This window comes from Hemicordylus capensis, chromosome 3, assembly GCF_027244095.1.
Source record: "Hemicordylus capensis ecotype Gifberg chromosome 3, rHemCap1.1.pri, whole genome shotgun sequence".
NCBI classification, from domain to species: domain Eukaryota; kingdom Metazoa; phylum Chordata; class Lepidosauria; order Squamata; family Cordylidae; genus Hemicordylus; species Hemicordylus capensis.
Window position 1 is genome coordinate 56,124,747 of NC_069659.1, and position 25,966 is coordinate 56,150,712.

The following is a 25,966-nucleotide window of genomic DNA, read 5'->3' on the forward strand; positions in this document are numbered from 1 at the left end:
ACCCATGACTTCTGCAAATAGTCATACATGTGGCACTCTGTGCAATACACTGGGAAGTGCCACCTCCCCTGCTGACTTTCTATTTTCATACTGTTTTTTGTTGGCTGTTTGCAGTATTTAGAGATAGTTTATTAGAAGGATAAGTCTCAGCTGTAATGGTGATCTAATTAACTGTGCAAACAGCCTTTCCCAAGAATATGAGGGAGGGATTTGTACTTCTCTTCTCTTCTCCACCAGGCTCCTAGTGATCACTGGGGCTTTTTCCAGGCTCCCCCGCACACTTCCCACTAAACTCTTGCTGAACTCCAACGTCCTGTTTGCTGTGATCTGTTTGCTATACTCTCGGGCTTTCACCTCTTATATAGAGAGTAGTCTTCCAACTGAGACACAGGATGTGAGTCAAAGGAATGTCAAAGGAATGTGAGGCCTCCCCCAGTCCTAGCTGACTCCACCCCCTCCAGGCAGGAAGAAACTAAATCAGTGGAGTTTGCTAGCCCTGGCAAATGCTAGCCCTGGGAAATATCTCTCTCTCTCTCTCTCTCTCTCTCTCTCTCTCTCTCTCTCTCTCTCTCACACACACACACACACACACACACACACACACACACACACACACACACAGATTTATCCCTTAAAGAGAAACCAGGCCCTTAAAATCTCACCTCCTCCTGTTAGTTAGTTTGAAGAGGGGAAAGGCTACTGTAGATGTTTAGAAAAGCTTGCTCACCTCCTGAGGCTGTGTCTGCTCTTCACAGAGTAGTCTTCCAACTCTGACCTGTGTAGAGGTCTGTACCTGTGTACACTCGATTGTTTGAATGTTGAACATAACACATGAATGGGCCTTATATGTTTATAAAAGCCCTGTGAACTAGAAGTACACATCCACCTTGTTACAATAACTGCAATTGCTCCAGTTCCTGAAATTATGCTCTGGGTCCTGAAACCCCTCAAATAAGGGTGAACATAGACAGTTCAGGGGGCAATTCGGATGGAACCCCAACCCCACCAACTTTGCTGGACCCACCCTCTCTATTATGACAAGAGAATGCTCCCTTGCTTGCATCCTCAGACTGGGATGACTCATCTGATGACTTGCAGGTCATGTTGAAGGCTATTAGGCTCAGTCCCAGTGAACACACATTCAATATTTGCACATGACAAAGTCAAATAAGTGGAATGTCTCTGGCTGTTCAGGGTTCCATATCACATGAAGTAAACCTTGCATTCAGGTCTGCCTTGTGCATGCAAACATCCAGCATGTATGTGTTTGCCATGGCTCTGTGGTTCCTTATGTACTGGCTGTACAGGTGCAGGGAGGATTTAAAAAGGGTGTATATCTTTGAGGAAAGGGTTATCTATTTTCCATGAGTGTCTGCATAGGCAACTTCTAAAATTCTTCTTGCTAAAATACACCCTTGAAGAGTATCCAAAAATATCCAGGCATCTTGTTGGGCGTCAGGGAAAATCATTTTGAAATGCTGTAATCCTTTGCATAAAGTATTAGGTGTAACAGAAAGTAAATGTAATTTTGTATTTGACCAGTTTTTTTGTCTGTGAAATGAAATGAATTGAGCTCTGTGTAACTGTGTAAAGCAATAAATGAAGTGCGGTTAATTAAAACAGCCTCATTCTGCATTTACACACTAATCAAGTCCACTAACAATACAAATATGTGAGCCATTTCAAGTTAACAACACCCTGTAATGCATCCAAGTACTGCTGACAATGACTCAGCCAGCAGGGAATATTACATGTATACTGATAACAGAGGGATGCAGAAACCTTTCCCTTCCTAATCCGGCTTGGTTATGAACTTTGATTTCCAGGTAGAACTACTTACACTGGCACTTTGAATGTCTGTTTCCTGTAATTTAATTATTTGAATTCTTAGCCCTGCTATATCTGCCACTTCAGGATTGAGAACAAAACTGAAGAAGCAGTAATCAAATCACCATTCAAGAAGGCTGCATTCAGCCGGAATTCAGCAAATCACTAAGACTCCATTGTGCAGAAATCCATTGAAGCAAATGAGAGCTATGCAAGAACTCAGTAGCAGTCCCCATTCATTTCAATGGGGTTTGTGTTGAAGAACTGCCTGCTCGATTAGGCCCTTAACGACTTTTCAATAACATCAGCCACTAAAAGAACCTCCTGCTCATCCTTAGCCACTGCACTCTTCTTCAAATAACATATTCTTACATGTTTTCTAGAGTAGGGATTCCCAGCTTTGGATCCCCAGATGACATTGTCTCATTATCTCCCAGATAATGATGTCCCATTATCCCGAGCCACAAAGGCATGAAGAGGTGCTGGGAGTTGTAGTCCAACAACATCTAGGGACCATAAGTTGGGAACCCTTGTTCTATAATATATCAGGATACTTATCTGAAGAAATTGTAAAAGAGAGGAAGAGGGAAGAATTCTGCTATTAGCAGCCCAGCTGCTGTAGTACACCTATGTAATGCTTGTGAATTGCAGCATCCTCTTCAAGAGAAGTTTCAAGGGTGGTTGAATGACTTTACACAAGACCAATAACCTTTCCTGTACCATATGAATTGTTCATATGTCCTCCAGCTCATATGTCCTCCAGCTCATCGTGACAAAGGTAGGATGCCTCTGAGTACCAGTTGAAGGGGAGAAACAGCAGGAGAGAGGGTATGTCCTCAACTCCTGCCTGTAGGCTTCGACCGGCATCTGGTGGGCCACTGTGTGAAACAGGATACTGGACTAGAATGGGCCTTGGCCTGATCCATCAGGGCTGTTCTTATGTTCAAGAACATGGCTGCATTTGGATATAAAGCAAAACCAGAGTTAAAGGGGGTAGCGGTTGGAACTCCATTACATCCAAATGTGTGCATTCACAGTTTTGAGCTGAAAGCAACCTGTGGTTTTCCTTGCCAAACTCTAATCTGAACCTTTGGTTTGTAGTAGGTGAACTTGCACGAGGAATGTGCGAACCAGCTAGACCTCAAGCCTGTTTGACATTGAGACGGACAAGGTCTGGTTTGGCTTGAGGTTGAGCCAAACCTCCCCCTCACCCCAGCTCAGGGCTGGTTCGAGGGTTCTGTGATAGAAATTTTTAAAAAACTTACTGCCTCTGGTGGGTGTTGCCATATCTGTGTGGGAGCCTCCAGTGGCTCCCCTTCCCCTGTCAGCCTCCCCCTGAACTTAAAAGGGACATAAAAGCCTGTTTCGGGGCTTTTTGGCCCTTTCTGTGTTGGTGGCCACACATGCACACTAGCCATTTGTATGTTCCAATCTGGGATGGATGGTAGTGGGGGAAAGTAGATGCAAAAGCTGAAGAGAGGGCAATGGGGGACTGAGGATGCACATAACCAAGCAACACATCATCCCAGGGGGTACCACAGGCTCCCATCACTCCAGGCAATCCTAACCTGCCCACTCTATGGGTGTGACCCCAAGGTCCCATGGCTGTCTGCCCACACAGAACTGGACAGCGGCACACCCCCTCCCATTTTAACATCTTGTATATGTGCAGTCTATTGGGGAAGGGGGAGCCTTGTGGCAATGAGGCCAACCCCTTGTGGGTGGGAGTGGCAACAGCCCCTGACATGTCTGCACATCTAGGCAGGTAATGCCAAAGCATTTCTTAAAGCTAAATCATAATGCTGTTCTCCCTCTCCATGCCCCCTCCCTACAGCATCACCAGTGAGAGAGGATCATGGCCAGCTGCAACCTGACCAGGAAGAACCTGCAAGACCTGCCATGCCTGCTGTGCCTGTGGACCAGCCAGATCCTGCCCCACACAGGCCAATGACCAACGTGGAGCACGTGGCCCAGCTATATAACAGGAGGAATTTGGACCACCTCAGTTCACAAAGGACCGCATCATACAGCATGCTGAGAGCTTGTAGGCCACTCAAGTAGTGCAGGGGCAGTTCTTTGCTCACCATCAGGAGCACCCACAGGCCCGTACACCCCCTGGCCCACCACAATGGACCTTTAGGGTTCCACAGGGTGGGCATTTTCCATCCATCAGAGGGAGGGGGTAATCAGCCACCCCTCCCCCTAAAGAGTTAACAGAGAGTGAACCCTTGTCTTGACTGACATGCTGGTGAACTCCGGGGCAGCCAATCAGTACACCAGTGGGTGGGATCTAGAAAGAGGTTACAGGGAATTCTGGAAACAAGAACGACAGGTCTTTGTTAAAGAAGAAGGACACATGTGGCCATGGAGGATGGCTGCAGGAGGATAACTGAAGCTCTTGGAAGATAGAACTGCGGAGGCATGAATCTCAACCGCAGTTTGGTGAGTTCAATGGAAAAGGAAGACTGGGCTTTGACTTCAGGAAGTTTAGTTTAGGGGAAATCAGACTTAATCGGACTTTGCATTAGAATTTCTGTCTCTTTGGTATGTGCTTTGTATATCCCTGGCACTGTTCTAGTATTGATTACCTACAATGTAATTAAAATAAGAAACACTAGCCTATGCCCATTCTGCCTCGGACATTGTAAAAGACTAAACATTTAAACATGCATTAAGAAAACTTTTTTTGTAATCCTATTAAGTATTCTTAGCTCTATTTAAAGCTGAGAAAGTATCAGACTGAAGCAGCCTGTAGTACTTGAATAAAACTGGGTTTTTTAGTCTTTTCTTTTTACAAGTCTCTCTGAGTTGGTTTTTAACTCAGGAAAAGGAGTGCATGCATGAAGGAGAGAGTTGTCTGGTGCAAATACACATGGAAGTATTTTATTTGCCCAGAGGGATTTTGGATTACAGCACCAAATCCACTGGTTCAGATCTCTGCAAGTTTTAGGGTGTTTGGTGACAGCCTTTTGAACCTACCAATAAGTACAGAATAGTTTTAGGAAAAGTCTAGTCATGCACCTCAGCAGGGATGATTCAGCATTTCCCCCCCTCACATGAGCTTTCTCGGAGGCAAAGGCTATAATCCGCTACAACATCTGATATGTCCTTAAGACCACCAGCTGTGGGTCCACATGCAGGGCCATGTGTTAGATTTCATGTGGGAATCAGCCCAGCAAGTGTGTCTAGGCACTAAGGCAGCCTCCTTGTAGCCCATGGCCCCAGCACAAGCCCCTCAGCACCAGACACCCCAGGGTCCTAGGCAAGCAGCAGAAGGGCCCTCTGGTACAGCCCTGAAGCCACCACCACACAAGGCCCCCACCAAGACAAGGTTGCTGCACACCAGTCTAGTCACAAACAGGGTCCAGGAATGCATTTATAAATGTGGTGTTCCCACCTGCTCCTCACCTCATAAAAAGAAGGCCACCATGCAGGGGAGCACTGTGCACCCATACTCATGCTTGGGCTTCTCCAAGGTGAAGGGAAAGACTGGGGAGACAGGAGGAGATGGCCATGCACAAGTCACTACACCCCAAGCACAGAGCGGAGGGAAGTTTGAGGCCCCTGGGCCCCCCATACCAACACCACCTGCATCCAGACAAATACATATGGGTTTAAAGAATAAAGCACCTCCACCTCAAAGAATGCCCCCCCAACCCCCCACATGTGGATGTTTCCTTCAGCAGTCCTGCTTATCAAAGAAATAGCATAGGATTCCATACTCTGCTGCTTATTTATTGCAAGGACATAGTGGGGAAAGAAGTTCAGTGAAGAAGGGTAAAACTGTGATCAGCCTGATGAAGCTGGCCAGCAAAACCAGAAAGAGCCAAGTGCAATCAACATGCCCCCCTGGAGATTGCTGCTAATGGCAGCCACTTGGACGATGTGCTGATGCCCTTTCCTCAGTCTGGTGACATGAGTGGTGCATGGCTGCCTGGGATATGGCCTCAGTGGCCAAGGAGCAAGGAAGTGTCACCCTGCCCTGAAACCTGAGGCTGCTGATCAGTGGTTGGACAAATGTCTGTGATGCAATTCACAGTTCCAAATGTTAACCGCGGGTTTGTCAACCTCCGATTTCACGTAACATGTGAATGTGGCCTATGTGTATTCATACACACACACACACACACACCTTAACAACACCACTGGGATCTTAAATGAATGCAGAAGAGGTGCATGGCATAAATGTATTTAGCTTGATGCATGGGAAAGCAAAGCAGGGGTGCAGAGGAGCCAACAATACACTGAAATAACCCTCCATGGTTTTAGAAAAGGTAGGCAATGAGCTCTAGTAGAGCCCCTGGTGGCGCAGTGGTAAAACTGCCGCCCTGTAACCAGAAGGTTACAAGTTCGATCCTGACCAGGGGCTCAAGGTTGACTCAGCCTTCCATCCTTCCGAGGTCGGTAAAATGAGTACCCAGAATGTTGGGGGCAATATGCTAAATCATTGTAAAACCGCTTAGAGAGCTCTGGCTATAAAGCGGTATATAAATGTAAGTGCTATTGCTATTGCTATTGCTAGTAAATTCCTGCCTTCCCACTGCAGTCTGCTTTTGTTGAAACATTGATGGAAGATTCAGTTCAGCTTGCCTCTGCAGCTTGCCTCATCTTTCCCTCATTCTTGGGAAACCTGCACAAATCAGAGGATCCAGCTGAAAATATCTTCTCTCTCTCCAAAGTCAAAGGAGCAAAATCAAACCATCCTTGGCATCATGCATGATCTTGCTCAGCAAAGAAATTATTATGGACAGGAACAGCCTGTTATGCTTGTGTGAACAGTTTGCCAACAGAAATTGGTCTAATAAAAGATATTGCCTTTCTCACTTTGAAGCTCTCATCATTTGAGACCCACATGGCAACAGTTTTTCCCACTAAGCTAATGCAATTGAAGCCGTTGGATCTTTCATCTCAGCATTAGTAGCATTTGTGGCATTTCCTGTCTTAAGTAAATATAAATATACAAAAAAGGAAGTGCACCCATATCATGCTGGTTTTGATGAAAGAAATCCATTCAATGCAGTCAAAACTGGCAAGTTAGAACAGTCCTGTAATCAAAACCAGTAAACCGCAATGTTTTTCCATGGAGCTGTAACTGTAACTCCTTCACAACTGCTAATCCCCACAAGGTTAATGGGTATGTTCTTTAGTATGCAGCAATCTGTGCAGGTTCATGAGTGTTGCTATTACAGATAGTGATGAAATGAGAGCTAAGGAAGTCAGTTGATTTAAGATATAACAGTGTTTGGGACTTCTGTTTGAAGAAATGTATCCAATTCTTTTCATTTATTTCCCTTCACCACAAATGTTAATTTTTATTCTGTAGAATGTTGCCTTGCTCTGAAATGATGTTTGTCATCTTACTCTGAAATTACAGTATGTTTGATTGCTACTTCTATTGTATTGGCTGAAATGAAATTTTAAGATTCATGGATTTGGCTTCAAACAAAACTCTTGAGTCTCCACTTTGCATGATATAGTACAGTAGTACTTAAAATGTGGTCTGATGACATGTTTCCCAAAATGCAACCAGCAGGTTCCCAAGCCTGCAATACAGGCAAGTATTGCCAAACCCAGAGGGTTCTTTTAAGCCTCCATCACGTGCTTAAGTTAAACTGGGGAAAAGAGCTTGCTTCCTCAGCAGGGCCTGAAGCTACAGTGGAAACTGAATTTATAAACATATACCCATCTTTCATGGTTCTCCCTCTTAGGTACCTGTTGTTGGATCATGGCAACAGAAAACAAATGCATTTGAATGTGGAAAAAAAGTCAAGCATGCATTTCTAGCATGTTAATCATAAGGTAAGCAAATGTAATAGTTCATAAAGAACATTCATATCAGGATAGAGATATTCACCTTTTTGTATATGGGAGGACTCATAGCTCAGCAATGACTTACATATGTAAAGTCTCTGGTTCAATCCCTATCATTTCCAGCTAAGTGCTCTTAGACTGCTAGACTAGAAAAGACCTTTTTCCAAGGGTTGTTACCAGTCAGAGAAGACAATACTGGGTTAGACAGATCAATGGTCTGTCTATCTGCTTGGGGCCAGGCTACCTGTTGGACCACATTCGCCCATATGAATCTACCAGGGATGACCGTTCATCATCTCAGGCCCTGCTCGTGGCCCTGCTACTAACAGAGATCCAGTTGGCAGGGACTAGAGACAGGGCCTTTTCATTTGTGACCCCTCCTTTTTGGAACACCCTCCCTGAAGAGCTTCGCCATGCTCCCTCCCTCGGTGTTTTTTAAAAAACAACTAAAAACACACCTTTTAAAGGAGGCTTTTTAATGCTCCATTTTGGGTTATATCTGGTAGGTTCTATAGTTTTTATAACTCTCAGTTTTTAGCTATTAAAATACTTTTTCAATTTGAATTTTATACTAATTGTGGTTTTTAACTTGACTTTTAAACTTTTAAATTGTTTACACAATTTGGTTGATTTTATTACTTTTATTGTATATTTTATCTATTTTATTGTTGTAAGCCGCCCTGAGCAGTAGTGTACTGGTGGGGCAGGGTATAGATATTTTTCATGATCATCATCATCATCTAAGCGTCATATGAACCATGGTTCATAAGACTGGTTCAGTCATGGTGAACCACTGGTTCAGCAGAATAAGTCACTCACTTATCTAAAAACTGATTGACTAATGAATGTCTCAACTCGCGATTTTCATTACCAGCTGGATAGAGGGACTATTGTTTATTCCTCCATGCTACACAGACAAGCATATAGAGCTATGAAACGAAAAGAAGAACACCATTGGGGGATGATAGTAAAATTCCCCTCTTATCTTGTTAGATAATCATATGCCATTTCTGCAGAGAGATAGCTCAGGAAAGCTTCAGATAAGCATCTTAACTTCAGATGTTCCTTTGAACCAACCTTGAACTCTGAGGTTTTCCCTGTCACTAGGAAAAAGCTGTTTACCCAAGACTCATGATCTAAGGCCAGGACACATGCCACAAAAATGAGCTCAAGGGTTCTTTGGAACCATTTATTTCAAGGTGCATTGCTCACCATATGGCTGCTTTGTTTCCAGTGGCTATAATGTAATTGAATCAATTGCCCTCTGATAATGTGAACAGGCCAAATGGATATACATCATTTACTGTGTGCTAAACATCTGGCTGTTAAGGCCAAGCCTTGAAGAAGGGAAGAGGAAGGATGGATGTCATTATAAATCATGGTTGCTTGGATTAAAGAACAGTTTGAAGTCTGACCTGGAGTGCTCAGTCAAATCAATGCAGTGGTTTTAACTAAGTCTCATGTGTGTAGTTTTGCTCACTTAAAAATGCCCTACATGGATGGAAGTTTGTATTAGGGAGGTCATGAACAGAGTTAGGACCCTGCAAGGCTAAGGTCAGTAGTGAAATGGAAAAACCACAGAAGCAGCTGAAGACACTCTACTTATTCAAGAAGAAAGAACAATCATATTTTCTAATAGCAGTTTGAAGGGAGAACAGATAATTCACTGAATGCCAATGGGTCATGGCTATTTGTAAGAGAGGTATGATGCCAGAAGTCTGTATTGCCACAAATACTCATTTAGCCAGAAGATAACATTTGAGCAGGTTTGGGGTTCAAGAAAACTGAGATGCTTAGTGAATGCAGAATGGCTGAGAATTGCCCAGAATGGCTGAGAATTGCCAAGGACAGTTAACAGTCTGGTCCTTTTCTACAGTGTAAAACAGTATCATAGCCCCAAAGACTAAATTTGTTGTCTTCCCATGGTAGAGGAATTCTTTATATGGAATTGCAATATAAAGTGGCAATTCCAGGGTATTCAAAAGAAAACAGAAACACTCCCACTGAATGTGTCTGCCATGAATTTGCAACTTGGCCTTAGGCAAGCCACTGTCACTCATCCTCAGACCACTGGGACAACATTGGGACAATAATGCTACCTATCTTATTTGGAAGAGTTATCTTGGGCATTTCACCTTTTTCTCCTATATTCCTTCCCATAGTTCCAGTTACTAAACTGGGAGCACAAGGAGTTCCTTCCCGGATGCACCTCCTTTCTCTTCTTAAATTTCTAAACTTTCTCTTCCTAAATTTTATCTAAGAACATTCTTAGTGAAGAAAAGAGCAACTTACCAAGCCCACAGTATTTCATAGTAAGATCATAGTAAGATCATTCAGCTTATCTCCTTCGCAGTTCCCTAAAGTAACTATCTGAAAAGAAAGTTCACTGTTTGACATTCAGCCTCATCATTAATTCCATACCATCTCCTCATTTATTAATCAACCTTCTTTCTCTCCAATACTTGCTTTCCCCCTTGATATTCATGTAAAGCCTTTCTTATTACTCTCAGTTCCTTTGATAATTTATAGTCACATTTTCTTGTTTTTCCTACCCATATTGTTTCTGTTCAGCCCTTATTTGACTTTTGTTTTTAATGTACCCTCGGGTTTTTGATAAGATCTCATTAGACCTGGATGCCAACATAGTAAAGCTGGGTTGGTTTACAGGCCACAAGGGAGAGAGCACAATCTAGCCAAACCTAAGCAGTTTTTACTCCCACTGATTTTAGTATGAGAATTACAACCTGAACCTGGCCATGGTAATACGTCCCCCCACTTAGTTCACAGGAAAGTGTGTGTAGGACTGCAGCTTTAAGCACAGGCTTAAATCTTTCCAGCCAAAATCAATGAGATGGAAAAGTGCTTGGCTTTGACTGCCTCGCGCCTAGAGTACTATACCCTGTCTTCATTTCCATTTTAAATCTTTTTGGAAAATTTGACTAAGATAATAGATCTGTTTACATGACCATTTTGAGGTGGACTGGAGGGTCAGAGAACTCATATACCAGTAGCAGCACATGATCAGAACCTCTGCTTGGTTCAGCAAGCCCAGGAAACACACAAGTAAGCCAGGTGAGGTTCTGTAAGAATTGGGAGAAACAAGGCCTAGCAGAACTTCCCAGCATGCTTTGCACTGCCAGTAGACTGGAAAGCCTCCTTATATAATCAGCTGCCTCTGATTGGCCAAAAAGGAGCAGGAGATACACCAAGCCCTGATGAACTGCTTCCAGCTATAGGATGATAGAGTATGTTTTGCAGAGTGGCACATCCATGGACAGCAGTCTTAATAGCTACAGTTCTCTATTGTTTCCAGTCCTGCTGGGTCCCAGTAGCTGAGCAGTAAAGGTAAGTGGATCCATATGACCAGAAAAGCAAGGTAGGATTGTTCTCCTCTCCCAGTACCTTGGTTAAGAGCAGGGTACAAAAGATGGACTACCCTGCCATGACTTAGGTAGTAGGGATTTTTGTGAGTTTACATAATCATGCAAACCAGGATAGAATATCTCCGACCTCAATTTCAATGATTGTGCGAACAGGTCTAATTTCTTGCCTTTGGGATTTCACTTGACTTCACCTCATGACTGCTTGAAAAATATAGTTTCCCATGCTAGCAGTACTATAACTTTATAACATTTTAAAATAAAAAGAAATCTTGAAAGTAATGCAAATAGCTTTTCAATTTGTAGATTTCTAATTTAGAATTAGACTTGACCCAAGCACAATTCTAGACTGAATTTCTGACCAACTCCCATTACCTCCCTACTCCTCCTATGACTACCCTGCCATTAAGCTGGGACTGTCTGCATAACAGTCCAGCTACTCCTGAATATGCCAGATGTGGGATATACTCCCCAATGAACTCTTGAAACAGGTACTGAGCCTAGCAACTCAGACCCAGAGGGCACAGTCTGAAGCCATTCTAGGTGCATGGCTTTAAGTAATTCCATATGTGGTGTAGGCCCCGGGCAGATATCAGATCCTCCATGGGAAAATAAGCTGAAATTTTCCTTTCTTTGGATTAATTTTTGTGGTCCCTGGCTCCGATATCAGTACCCAGGTTTAACCAGCTGCCTCTCATTAGTTCTGCTGATGAGGCTTGCTTCCCTGATTCTGCATGCTGCTGGTTACCCTCCACTCTAGGTTAGTATCCTGATCTGACCTTGTGCAGCAGCCTGTGGATTCTCATATTGTCTGGAAAAGCACAGCCACCTTAATAGTTGCAGCGGGAAAATGCTTGACTAACAAGCAGAAGGTTGCCGGTTCAAATCCCTGCTGGTACTATATTGGGCAGCAGCGATATAGGAAGATGCTGAAAGGAATCATCTCATACTGCATGGGAGGAGGCAATGGTAAACCCCTCCTGTTTTCTACCAAAATAAAACCATAGGGCTCTATGGGCTCCAGGAGTTGAAATCGTCTTGATGGCACACTTTTCCTTTACCTGGAAAAGGACATATTTTATATATCTCAGAAAGAATGAAATATAGGATGACCTGCCAACCATCAAACCATTCTGTATGCCAATATTTTCAAGTCTGATTCATTTCAGTCTCAGTGGCAGGTAGATCTTCCTTTTGTGTCGAATATAATACTATGTATAAAAGAATACTGTGTATTATTTGTGTAGTTGAGCAGATATGATACCAATAATTAGGGAGTAGGATGTTATTTTCTATGTAAAGTTAAAAATAGTTGCTACAAAAACATTTTCAGCCCTTTCTACACATATTGATAATCACTTGCATTTAAAACATGGCACAAACAATCTTGCAGTGCCCTGCAACTGCAGACATTTAGATTAAACCAAAATGAAAAAGTGACAGAAAGCTAGTAATAAGTACCACTTATTTACTGGATAAAGAGGCACCTTTTAAGTGCTGGTTCTCTTATACTTAGCAAGAGGATAGCAACTGCCCTTAGTACAGCAGGGGTTCCCAACCTGTGGTACTCCAGATGTTGCGGAACTACAACTCCCATCATTCCCAGCTACAATTCAGCAGCATCTGGAGTACCACAGTTTGAGAACCCCTGCAGTACAGCATCCCTCCCAGTTATTGTAAGCTATTGGGCCTGCTTGGCAATACTCAAACTAAGGGATGTGTGACCCAGCTCAAAATCAAGCCAGCTCAACTTAGAACTGGCTGAGCTCGACGGCTTAACCTCAAGCCGAATCAGGTCTGGTTTGAGCTCAAACTGAACTGGGCTGACTGTTTTGGAGCTGGCTCAAACCTGACTCTAAACGCTACTGGCAAAGATAGATCCAGCAAGGATCACCCTTTACCTGTAAGGTTTGTGTGTGTGTGGTGGTGGTGGTTGGGGTAGCTTCCTTAACTGTTAGCTAAAGTTAAACCAGAGTATTTACAAGTCACTCCAGCGGCTGTGTGTGTGTATGTGTGCGTGGGAAACAGCAGTTCCCCTGACCCCCGTTGGCCTCTCCCATAGTCTCCTGAGCACAGTTTGGGCCCAGATTAGGCAGTTTCGGACCTTTGCACCACCATGGAGGCCAGTTCTTACCGCTGCACATGTGAACAGCCCATTTGCATCACCACACACTTTGCGTGGTGCCGTAAATGTGCCAAGTACATACATAGAAGTAAAAATAAATAGGCCTCTGTCAATTAATCCTCCCTAACCATTAGCTAAAGTTAAGGCAGAGTACTTACAAGTCACTCCGGTGGTGGCAGCAGCTTCCTGGCCCCTGGAAGCCTCCCTCAGAGTCTTCTTTCCAGGTGCCTGCGCCAGCAAGGAGGCCATTTTTAACCTATGTGCATGTGCACGTATTTTGTGTGGTGCCGCAATGGGCTGTGTGCATGTGCAGAATTTAAAAAATTGGCCTCTGCACCAGTGAGGGAACCCTCACTGGAACCCCCTTTGACAGTAGGGCTTCAAGCTAGTTCTGAACCAATTCGAGCTCGAACCAAACCAGGAACTGGCTCGAAGGTGCCAAAACTGAGTCAGCCCTGTCCAGTTCGAATTCAGTTCAGATTTAAAACAAACCAGGAAAACTGGTTTTGTGCACATTCATAACTCCAACTAGTTCTTAAACATGTGTGAGGGAGGAGTGTGGGTGCATAGATCTCTGCCCTAGCTCACTATGCCTGATTGTGCGTAGGTGGTTCATCAGAGCTGCTTCTCAATGCACAGTTTTAACACTGCTTCCAAGCCTCGATTAGGCCACATCACAATTGGTGGGTGGGGGGAAGATGCATGCCCACACTTCTCCCATGCACGTTTAGCGGTGTGTGAGCCAGCTCAGTTTGAGCCGGGCTTGACACTGAGCCAGCTTGGCTTGACTGGTTTGGGATCAAACTGGACTGGCCTTGGCAGTTCAGATATCAAGCCCAACCAGGTCCTTTTCGAACTGAGCCCGCTCAGAACCATACCGGTCAAGGAGAATCTAGTGAGGATTCCCCTTTACTAGTACAGGCAGCGGGAGAAGGGCTTTCCTATGTATAGAGGGTGTGGGAGGGGAGTAAAAATGTAAATACATGTATATGCCACAGCTGTGGGGGCCACGAAGTTGGGGGTGGTGGCTACCACCCCCACCCCTGTTGGACTCTCCTTGAGTAATCCTAGCTGGTTCAGGCCCGGTTTAGGCCTCTACCCGAGCATGGAGGTCACTAAAATGGAATGTGGGGAGAGCTGCCACCACCCTTGCTGCCCCTGCCACCACCTCCTCGCTGCTGCTGCCGCCACAGCTCATACTTGTAAGTACATGTTTATTCCCCTCCTATCCCCCTATATGTAGAGAGAACCCTCTTGCCCCTTACTGGTAAAGGGCAATCCTCACCAGATTCCCCTTTACCAGTATAGCTTTGAGGTGGTTGAGCTGGCTCAGTTCAAACTTAAGCTGGGTCCAGATTGTCTGGGCCAAAAATGGCTTGAATCCAGTCCAGATTTGAGCCAAACTGGCAAATCTGGTTCCATGCACACCCCTACGCACATTTAGAGACCAGTTCAGAGGATTATTCAGAGCTGATCTAATGAGTTCTTTGTGCTTTTGTTCAGCTTCTGAACTCCTTTGAGACAAGGAATCATCTTTCATTTCATGTACTATGTAAACAGCTTTGAGAACATGTTTGTTGAGAAGAAATATATACATATATTTATAACGCATGCTTATCTGTCTACATTTAGGTGCCAGGCTAAAGCCTTCCTCTTCCAACAAGCATTTAATCTGTCATTCCTGGTTATCCTGATTTCTACTGGCTCAGGATCTCTCTTTCTTTCTTTAAAATATTGATACCCTGCCCCTTCAGTGCACTACTGCTTGGGGCAGTTCACAAAATTGGTCTACTGAATTGCCTGCTGCAGAGGTTCTCAACCTGTGGTCCTGCAGATGTTGCTGAACTAGCGGTGATTTCATTTATTTATTTGTTTTTCAATTTTTATACTGCCTTTCAAGGCAGTTTACAAAAGTTACAGTACAATAAAATTCCATAAAAGTTGCATTTAAAACCTTAAAATAAGTTAAACCATAACCATAAAAACCATATAAAAACATAAAACGCAGACAAATTAAGAAAGATAAACAGAATATTGATGAGAGTTGTAGTTCAACAACATCTGGAGTGACATAGGTTGGGAACCTCTTGCCTACTGCCATCTGCTGTAGCTTGTCAGGATTGACCTTGAGCCTGTTTACCCTCATTTTGGATCATGGTTCTGTTCCATTTCTGAGCCTATGTCTGGTGTTGGTTCACAAACACCTTACCATCCCATCTAATGAAAAGAGAAATAGAACTGGCCTCCATTCCTCTGACCTGGAGGCAGAACTGTACCTTGAGGAAACTGACAGGGATCCCCAAGGAAGAACAATAATTGAAGAGAGCTGATCTTGTTGTAGCAAGCATGACTTGTCCCCTTAGCTAAGCAGGGTCCACCCTGGTTGCATATGAAAGGGAGACTAGAAATGTGAGCACTGTAAGATATTCCCCTTAGGGGATGGAGCCACTCTGGGAAGAGCATCTAGGTTCCAAGTTCCTTCCCTGGCATTTCCAAGATAGAGCTGAGAGAGATTCCTGCCTGCAACCTTGGAGAAGCTGCCAGACTGTATAGACAATACTGAGCGAGATGGACCAATTGTCTGACTCAGTATATGGCAGCTTCCTATGTCCCTGTGTTCCTATTGTCCAGCATCACTTTCTAGAACGTGTCCTCCAGATAGAAGCAAAACAACCAAAAATAGATCCTTGCCCGACTTGGCTGCTTTTATCTAGCAGGGAGACTGTTGAGGATGGCTTAGTTAATATCATTAACTCATCGCTGAGGGAGGGTGGGATGCCTCCTTCTTTGAAGGAGGCAGTTATTAGACTACTTCTTAAGAAGCATTCCCTAGATCCCTCAGTGATTGACAGTTATTAGCCGGTCTCCAATCTCCCATGGTATGGTAAGGTGTTTTGGAGAGTGGTGGCTAACCAGCTCCAGGCGGTTTTGGAGGAAACCAATTATCTAGACCCATTTCAAACTGGCTTTAGAGTGGGCTATGGGGTTGAGTCTGCCTTGGTCGGCCTGATGGATGACCTTGAATGGGGAATCAACAGAGGATGTGACTCTGTTGGTTCTTTTGGATCCCTCGGCGGCATTGGATACCATTGACCATGTATCCTTCTGGATCGCCTGGGGGAATTGGGGACAGGAGGCACTGCTATGCAGTGGTTCCACTCCTATCTCTCAGGCAGATTCCAGATGGTGGAGCTTGGTGACAGTTCCTCTTTAAAACGGGGGCTATTATATGGAGTCCCTCAGGGCTCCATTTTGTCACCAATGCTTTTTAATACTTACATGAAACCGCTGGGTGAGGTCATCAGGAGATTTGGTGCAGGGTGTTATCAGTATGCTGATGACACCCAAATCTATTTCTCCTTATCATCATCATCATCATCATCATCAGGAAATGGCATTCACTCCCTAAATGCCTGCCTACAGGCAGTGATGGGCAGTGATGGACGAGGGATAACAAATTGAAGCTGAATCCAAGCAAGACAGAGGTGCTCATTGTGGGGGTTCGGAATTAAAGGGATGAGTTAGATCTTCCTCTGCTGGATGGGGTTACACTCCCCCAGAAGGAACAGGCACGCAGCTTGCGAGTGCTCTTGGATCCAGACCTCACCATGGTATCTCAGGTGGAGGCTATGGCCAGGAGCACTTTCTATCCGCTTCGGCTGATTTGACAGCTGCGTCCATTCTTTGAAAAGAACAATCTCAAAACAGTGGTGCATCAGCTGGTAACCTCCAGGCTCGACTACTGCAATGCACTCTAAGTGGGGCTGCCTTTGTACATAGTTCGGAAACTTCAGTTAGTTCAAAATGTGGCAGCCAGACTGTTCTCTGGGGTAACCCGGAGAGACCATATTATGCCTGTCTTAAAACAGCTGCACTGGCTGCCGATGTTTCTGGGCGAAATACCAAGTGCTGGTTATTACCTTTAAAGCTCTGAACGGCTTGGGTCCAGGTTACCTTAGAAAGCGCCTTCTTCGGTATGATTCCCATCACTTGTTGAGGTCATCTGGAGAGGTCCATCTCCAGTTACCACTGGCACGTCTGGTGGCAACTTGGAACTGGGCCTTTTCTGTAGCTGCTCATGGTCTATGAATGCATTCCCGGCAGATATCTGCAGTTTAGGCTCGCTGTCGGCCTTTAAGAGAGCCCTAAAAAACTATTTATTTGGCCTGGACTTCCAAGGCTTATAAAGTGTTGTTGTTTTTAAATGTATATTTTAATTGGTTTTAAATAGTTTTAATCTTTTTAGAATTGTTTTTATATTGGTTTTAGCATTGTTTTAATTGTAGGTTGTATGTCTTTTTAAAAGTTGTTGTACACCACCCAGAGCCTCTGGATGGGGCAGTTCATAAATGTTATTATTATTAATGATGATGATGATGAATAGGGCATGAAACCAAATTGAAGTGGATCCATTTTGTGTATATTAACTTTGAACAAAATTTGCATAAAACTTCTAAACACAGTCAAAAAAGAAACTATGGTACTGAGAGCTATGACTCCATTGATTTAATATGGGATTCTATTGAATGCCTGATAATAAAACATTGACTGATATAGAAAAAATGCACCACTCCTGTCAGCCACATCCATACTGGTCTTCACCTCTGCATGTGTGCTTAACATTTTGGAACAAGGACCTTTTTCTAGGATTTTGGTTTCCTACTCAACAATGAATGTCTTAAAAAAATAAATCTGGCCACTACATCTACAGGTACAGAATAATAACGCAACCGTCACTATTTTCCAATTGGGGGCCAGTTTTGCAAAAAACCTTCAAAGTGAAATCCATTTCCCAATATGCTGACCTCTGCACAGTACTGTGCTTTTCTCAGTGTTGGGAGGGCCCTTTAAGAGAGAGGATACCTTCTCTTAAGAGTTACAGGAGAAAAGCACTGGGAATGGCTATACTTTCCAAGATTCTGTGTACATTTTCCAAGATGGTGCAGGGGCTTAAGAGGGCTCTGTTTCCCTTTAAAGGAGTCCCCCAGCACTGGGTAATGCAGAGCATCTCACAGTGGGAATTGAAGTCTCTGCATGGTGGGATGGTGCAGGCCCATTAAACAATTTGTCGGGGGGGGGGGGCACACTTAGCCATATGACTAATAGCATTTGTTTCCCTTTAAACTGTATGGCTCCTGCTCTAATATAACACACCAGTGTTCTTCACTGTAAGGCCCCATCAATGCTAAGTGACTATACATTTCTGTGGAAGAGTTCCTTTGAGCTGGTTTTGTCTCCCCTGCAAAAGTCACATACAGTAACTAGTCTTATGACAGAGCCCCTGTGTGTTAAAGCTGCAGGTTCTGCTGTCCTAAAAAACTACAGCATACAGTTCAACTAATTAAGGAAAAGTAAAGCATGCCATTGAGTCGGTGTTCTCCTGGTGACCACAGAGCCCTGTGGAATACAGGAGAGGTTTACCATTGCCACCTCCTGCACAGTATGAGATGATGCTTTTCAGCATCTTCCTATATTGCTGCTGCCCGATATAATACCAGCAGGGATTTGAACCGGCAACCCCTGGCTTGCTAGTCAAGTCATTGATATTTACTATGAAGGCAATTTCATAACATCATTTTAAGCATGTTAGTAATGAAGACAACATTCTTATAGTGATGACCTTTCCCCATAGAGATATGTATTGACCCATATTCTTGAAGTTATTGCTTCCACTGAATCTTCACACAGAACCCATTCTGTATGTTATGTTGAGCTAATATTCATAGCCAGCAGACCCAAGGTCTTTATCACTCACAGATTTCCAATTCGTTGTTCCATATTAGTAAGAGTGAATGAACTCAAGCATGCCTTCTCTCCTCTGGTATCTAAGCATGCTGATAAAGAATTACTTGACTTGTGAAGCCTCTTCTTGTCAGAAGTGCTTTAGGGGCAAAAGAGACTTTATCTCAGAAGCATGTTGTAAAGTTCCCTCATTTGGGCTAAACAAGAAGATGGATTAGCTGCTTTTGGGGGGACCTGCTAATTGCATCCTTAATAAAATCATCTAGTTAAACTGTCTGTTTCACTGTACAGTGCTATGGTGAAGGGATTTCTGAAGGCAATCTGCTAGGTTGATTGTGTTGCGAGATAATTAATTGAAATGAGAACAACAAAAAATGGAGAGGGATTTTGGTGCACTGACTTTTCAGCTGCTCTTCATTACATGAAATCTCAATGATTAATTCAAGAGATAAAGGAGCACTCGCTTTCCTTAGTGAAGAGCTGTTTTCATTTGCCATAGGCAAAACTGCATAGCTTACAGCATTTTCTTCTGTTTACTAACAACTCTTCAAAATGATGGGTGGGTGTGGGGAAAACTAAAAGCTATGATAATACCTTGAACCAAGGAAAGTATAGTTAATTGTCATTCTCCACTTGATAAGTTGATTGGGAAATATCAGACTGGGAAATATTCTAAAAATATTTGCTTTCCTGCTGACATATATTGTCCAATAATAATTAGCTGTGCAGTAAACAAGACATCATTGGTTCCTTGGTGTTACTCCCATCGTTAATACACAGCTGTGCCTTCTGCCCACAACTGCTGTTAATTTCTTATTATATTCTTTCTTCTACCACTATGCACAAAGTTACATATTTCCCTTAAAGTGTGATTGATTGCTGCACAAACTGATTATGCCCATGAGCCAAGACTTGATTGAGTTCTATAAATGTTGGGGCTTCTATAATAGCACAAACACAAAGATATATAACTCATTAGCAAAGAAGACCATTCCTGTGGAGTTTTTGTCAGAGAAAGGAAAGCAAAGATGAGCCTAATTTTTAATATCTACAGATGTACTAATGGTTTGCTTTCTCATTAAAGAATTCAGAATATAAGCATCTTGCTAGAACAAACAAAAGGTCACACCAGTAAAACTTTCTCTTTACAGCCAGCAGGAAGGTTTTGGACCAGGGCATTATACAATTGACCATTGTCTGGCTGTACAACATTTAGTTGAGAAACACACAAGATCCTCCAAATCTACCTTATTTGCTGCATTCGTAGACTTTAAAGCTGTGTTCAGTTCAATTTCTAGAGTATGTCTGTGGTCCATGCTCTGTAGCACCTCGATTGATAAGAGGCTCTTGTTGCTGCAGATCAAACTGTATGACAACACAAATCTTTGAGTGAGATGCAATTGGCAGAGCCAGTTATTTAGACCTATTAGGACATCTAGGGGGGGTCAAACAGGGGTGCATTCTGGCCCCTTCATTGTTCAATATCCATGTTAACTCTTTAATCAAGTGCCTGCAGGGCTTAGATATACACACCCTGAAGTTGGCAGGCAGACAGTTTCCTGCTCCTTTATATGCAGATGACGTGGTCATTTTGTCCCAGTTACAAGTGAGGATAAGAAAAGGCCTTAGCTCTCTATTGCAAGGAAGAGCAATTGGACATTAATTATCAGAAAACTAAAACCTTGGCCTTCTTCAATAGGAGAAAGAATATAAATGGAGGATTGATAATCATGGTATAGAGCAGGTTAAATGTTTTAAGTATTGGGGGGTCATATTTCAGGATTCTGGGAGGAAGACTGCCCAAATTAGATATGCTGCTGATCAGGCATAGAGAAGTGCATTAGCAACTCTCAGCTTCCACAGGCAGCAAGGAGGGATGTTCATTCCAGCTGCCATCAACATATTCAAGGCAAAGTCGATGACTCAAATGTTATATGGGGCACAGCTGGGATTCTGTGTTAACTATTCCCTCCTGCAGCGGGTCTAAGCCAGGTTCTTAAGAACATTATTTCTGATCCCCAAATGCACTGCTGCATTGAACATCTGCCTGCAGGAGAGGGAGAAGGCGAGTCCACCTGCCAGTCCACTGCCTGACCTGTAGCCCTGTGGCCTTTGGCAGTGGCTGCCTCACAGGATCGGGGCCAGGAGTGAGTCAGCAGTTCCTGCCTGTCAGCTGACCAGAGGGGCTATTTCTGGCCCTATATAGGAGCGCTGCCTGTGGCGGCAGGCCCACCACTGAAGGGGCAACACCAAAGGGGGTCGCTCCTTTGGAAGAGCCATGTCAGGGGACAGTGAGGGCAAGGGTCTCTCTTGGCCCAGGTATTTGTATGTGGTAGGCATTTAATAATGGGGCTTCTGTTTTAATTAGTCCTGAGTGAGGATTTTTTAGAATGAGGCTGGGCTTACCTGGAGATAGGGACACAGGGGTCGTGTCCAATGACTGTGGGGTGGCAATTCCAGTGCTGGTGGGAAACAGAAGAAGTAATGTTGGCAGGTCAGTGGGCCATTACAGGGGAAGAAGACATAGAAATCTAATAGCTGTTTCACCTTCCGGCTGTCCTACCAAATCTTTGACCTTGGGTAGCAGTGCCGACCTCCCTTGGAACCTCACTGTACTCCTCTGCCAGGTTGGTCCAGAACAAATTAGAAACCATCCATGATTTTATTCTGGATGAAAGTGCCGAGCTGGTATATATTACAGAGACCTGGTTGGGGAGGCTGGGGGCCCAATGTGGTCCAAGCTTCTTCCTCCAGGTTACTCTGTTGAGGAGCAGGTGCAGGGACGTGGGTGTGGAGATGGAGTGGCTGTGGTCTATAAGAATATCTCCCTTACTCTAATCCCTGTCAGAGTATCAGAGCAGATCGAATGTGTTTACTTAAGTTTGGGGACCAGGGATAGACTGGGGCTTCTGTTGGTGTACCAATCACCCCGCTGCTCAACAGAGTCCCTAAATGAGCTGACAGACTTGGTCTCGGTTTTGGAGTTGGATTCTCTGAGGCTTGTGGTGCTGGGGGACTTCAATGTTCATTTTGGGACCCATTTGTCTGGGGCGGCTCAGGAGTTCATAGCAGCCATGACAACTATGGGCATATCTCAAATGGTCTCAGGACCGATGCACATTGCACGTCACGTTCTTGAGTTGGTCTTTCACTCTGATCAGGGTGGCGTTCTGTGGGTGGGAACTCCTGTGATTTCCCCATTGTCATGGACAGACCACCATCTGGTTAAGGCTGGACTCACAGTCACACCCCAACTTCACAGGGGCGAGGGGCCTATTAGGATGGTCTGCCCAAGAAGCTTATTGGATCCCATAGGATCTGAAGAAGCCTTGTAGGGATTTAGTGTTGGCTCTGCCAGTGATCCTGTTGATGCCCTGGTGCAGAATTAGAACAGCAAACTCACCAGGGCAGTAGACATGATCGCTCCTAAGCATCCTCTCCATCCCGCTTCAAAACTGGCCCCTTGGTGTACAGAGGAACTACAGGGGCTGAAGCGGCAAGGTAGATGAATGGAGGGCAGGTGGAGAAAGACTTGGCTTGAATCCAACAGATTGCAACATGGAACTCATTTGAAGACCTATGCTCACGCAATACATGTGGTAAAGAAGCGATTCTTTTCTGCCCATATTGCATCCACAAGTTCACGTCTGGCAGAGTTGTTCAGGGTTGTGAGAGGGCTAGTATGTGCCCCCTCTCCCTTGAATCAGAATCTGGAACCCTCGATTACCCACTGTGATGTGTTTAATGAATTATTTGTGGGGGGAAATCTCTCGTATTTGGGCCAACTTAGATTCCGTCTCCACAATTACTTCAGTGTCTGATGTGGAGGTATCCAGCGACTCCTCTTATGTGGTTAGGTTGGATCAGTTCCAGTTTGTAACTCCTGAGGATGTGGACAAGCTGATTGGAATGGTGCAGCCCACCACCTGTCCTCTTGACCCTTGCCCAGCGTGTCTTATACTATCTGGCAGTGGGGTTGTTGTAGAAGGTCTGGTAGAGATTATAAATGCGTCTCTGAGGGAAGGTAGGATGCCTCCTAGTCTCAAGGAGGCAATTATTAGACTGCTTCTGAAGAAGCCTACCTTGGATCCCTCAGAGCTGAGAAACTACAGGCCTGTCTCCAACCTTCTATGGCTGGGCAAGGTAACTGAGAGGGTGGTGGCCTCCCAGCTCCAGACAGTCTTGGAGGAAATGGATTATCTAGACCCATTTCTACCTGGCTTCCAGGCTGGCTATGGGGTGGAGACTGACTTGGTCAGCCTGATGGATGATCTCCAACTGGGAAATGACAGAGGAAGTGTGACTCTGTTGGTCCTTTTGGAACTCTTGGCAGCTTTTGATACTATCAACCACAGTATCCTTCTGGAGTGTCTGCGGGGGTTGGGAGTAAGAGGCACTGCTCTACAGTGGTTCCGCTCCTACCTCTTGGGCAGGTTCCAGATGGTGTCCCTTGGAGACTGTTGTTCTTCAAAATCTGAACTTTTGTATGGTGTTCCTCAAGGCTTAGTATTGTCTCTGATGTTGTTTAACATCTACACGAAACCCCTGGGAAAGATCATCAGGAGGTTTGGTGCAAGGTGCTATCAGTATGCTGATGACACCCAAATCTATTTCTCCATGTCAGCAACATCGAGAGAGGGCATAACCTCCCTAAATGTCTGCCTGGAGGCAGTGATGGGCTGGATGAGGGATAACAAACTGAGACTGAATCTGGCTAAGATGGAGGTACTCATTGTGTGGGGCTGGAATTCAAGAGACAATTTTGATCTGCCTTTTCTGAATGGGGTCACACTTCCCCAGAAGGAACATGTATGCAGTCTAGGGGTGCTTCTGGATCCAAGTCTCTCCCTGTTGTCCCAGGTTGAGGCAGTGGCCAGAGGTGCTTTCTATCTGCTTTGGCTAATACACCAGCTGCATCCGTTTCTTGAGATAGGCAACCTCAGAACAGTGGTACATCTGCTGGTAACCTCCAGATTAGATTACTGCAATGCGCTCTATGTGGGGGTGCCCTTGTACGTAGTCCGGAAACTACAGTTGGTCCAGAATGTGGCAGCCAGGCTGGTCTCTGGGTCATCTAGGAGAGACTATATTACTCCCGTATTAAATGAGTTTCACTGGCTGTCTATATGTTTCCGGGCAGAATACAAGGTGCTGGTTATAAAGCCCTATATGGCTTGGGCCCTGGGTATTTAAGAGAATGTCTTCTTCATTATGAACCCCACCGCCAATTGAGATCATCAGGAGAGGTCCGTCTGCATTTGCCACCAGTTCGTCTGCTGTCTACTCAGGGACAGGCCTTCTTTGTTGCTGCCCTGAGGCTTTGGAATGCACTCCCTAGTGAGATAAGAGCCTCCCCATCTTTGACAATTTTAAAAAAGTCTTTAAAGGTGCATCTGTTCACCCAGGCTTTTAACTGATATTGTTTTGATTGTTTCAATGTTGTTTTAAATATTTTAAATTGTTGTGTTTTAAATTGTTTTTAACTAATGTTTTACTTTTGTTTTTATCTTGTTGTAAACCACCCAGAGACATAAGTTTTGGGCGGCATTAAAATATGTTAAATAAATAAATAACATTTTCTACAGCCACTTTGAGACTGGAAGCTGGTGTTATCTCGACAGAGGGCATAGCTTGGTATCTAATACTAATAAAATGGGTAAGAATCAACTTATTGCCCTCTTGTCTCCTTCTCTTGTTATTATTGGATAGGCACTGCTTGAGTGGTGGGAGAACTGTATTAAATAAAAAAATGACTTCAATCAGTTAACTATATTTCTTTTTCGATTTTCGGTATTATCAAACCTAGATAAAAACCTAGACAAATCTAGATTTAAAAAAACAGCAGAATACTTTGAGATGACGACAAACTAGCCTGGGGGCATGAAAGACACTCCTGTCCAGGTGCTATTTATCTGAGGACTGGACCTGGGTGGAAGCAACAGTAGGTGATTCTTGTCCATTTTATTTTATGCTGTGCCTTTGCAGGCATCAACAGAAAAAGTGCTGGAAGGCTGGGTCTCTTCCTGGCAGTTGGCTCCATCTGGTCACCATTTTTGTTCCCACAATGGACCTGAAATTATGTTGACCAGTGAAAATGCCAAATGCTATTCTCATTTTTGCAGCATCAAAATTGATTGATTGATTGATTAAGTGTTGTCAAGTCAGTGTTGACTCTTAGTGACCACATAGATAGATTCTCTCCAGGATGATCTGTCTTCAGCTTGGCCTTTAAGGCCCCTCAGTGGGGTATTCATTGCTGTCAAATGAGTCCATCCACCTTGCTGCTGGTCATCCTCTTCTTCTCTTTCCTTCAAACTTCAAGCATTATGGACTTCTCAAGGGAGCTGGGTCTTTGCATAATGTGTCCAAAAGTATGATAGTTTGAGCTTAGTCATTTGTGCCTCGAGTGAAAATTCCAGATTGATTTGTTCTATGATCCTTTTGCTTGTTTTCTTGGCTGTCCATGGTATCCTCAAAAGTCTTCTCCAGCACCAAAGTTCAAAAGTGTCAATACTCTTGCTTGCTTGCTTCTTCAAAGTCCAGCTTTCGCTTCCACGGAGTGTCATGGGAAAAACCATTGTCCAAACGATGACTTCAAAATGTGCCAATTCAAATCAGCACTAGTTACAACAGAAGGCTGGTTTGGACAATTGAAAGTGCAGTCTCAACTGTGCAATTTGGGGGCAGTTTAGATGTCTCAACTCCATGAGATTATGCTGGGGATGGCATGCTCAGGGCTAGAGCCAGAGATGGGAGTTCTTGCTTCTATACATGCAAGAAGGCTGTTCTCACGAGCAGCCCATACAGGGCTAAGGCAGCCAAGCCCAATATTGGCTGCCTGTGAGATCTGCCAGGAGCTGCATGGCTTCCAGCAGCACCGCGGCAGCAGGCCCTGCTATGAAGTCCTGCTGTTCATCAAGGTTAAGGAAGCTAGTGCTGGGATGATGTGTCTCAGGCCCTGCATGTGGCAGCAGCAGATCATTTCAAGTGCCCAGCAACAAGGACCTGGTCATCTGCAGGGGAGGTAAGCTTCTGTAACCTTCCTCCCTGCACTCCCTCACATCTGGGTCCCTGATCGTGA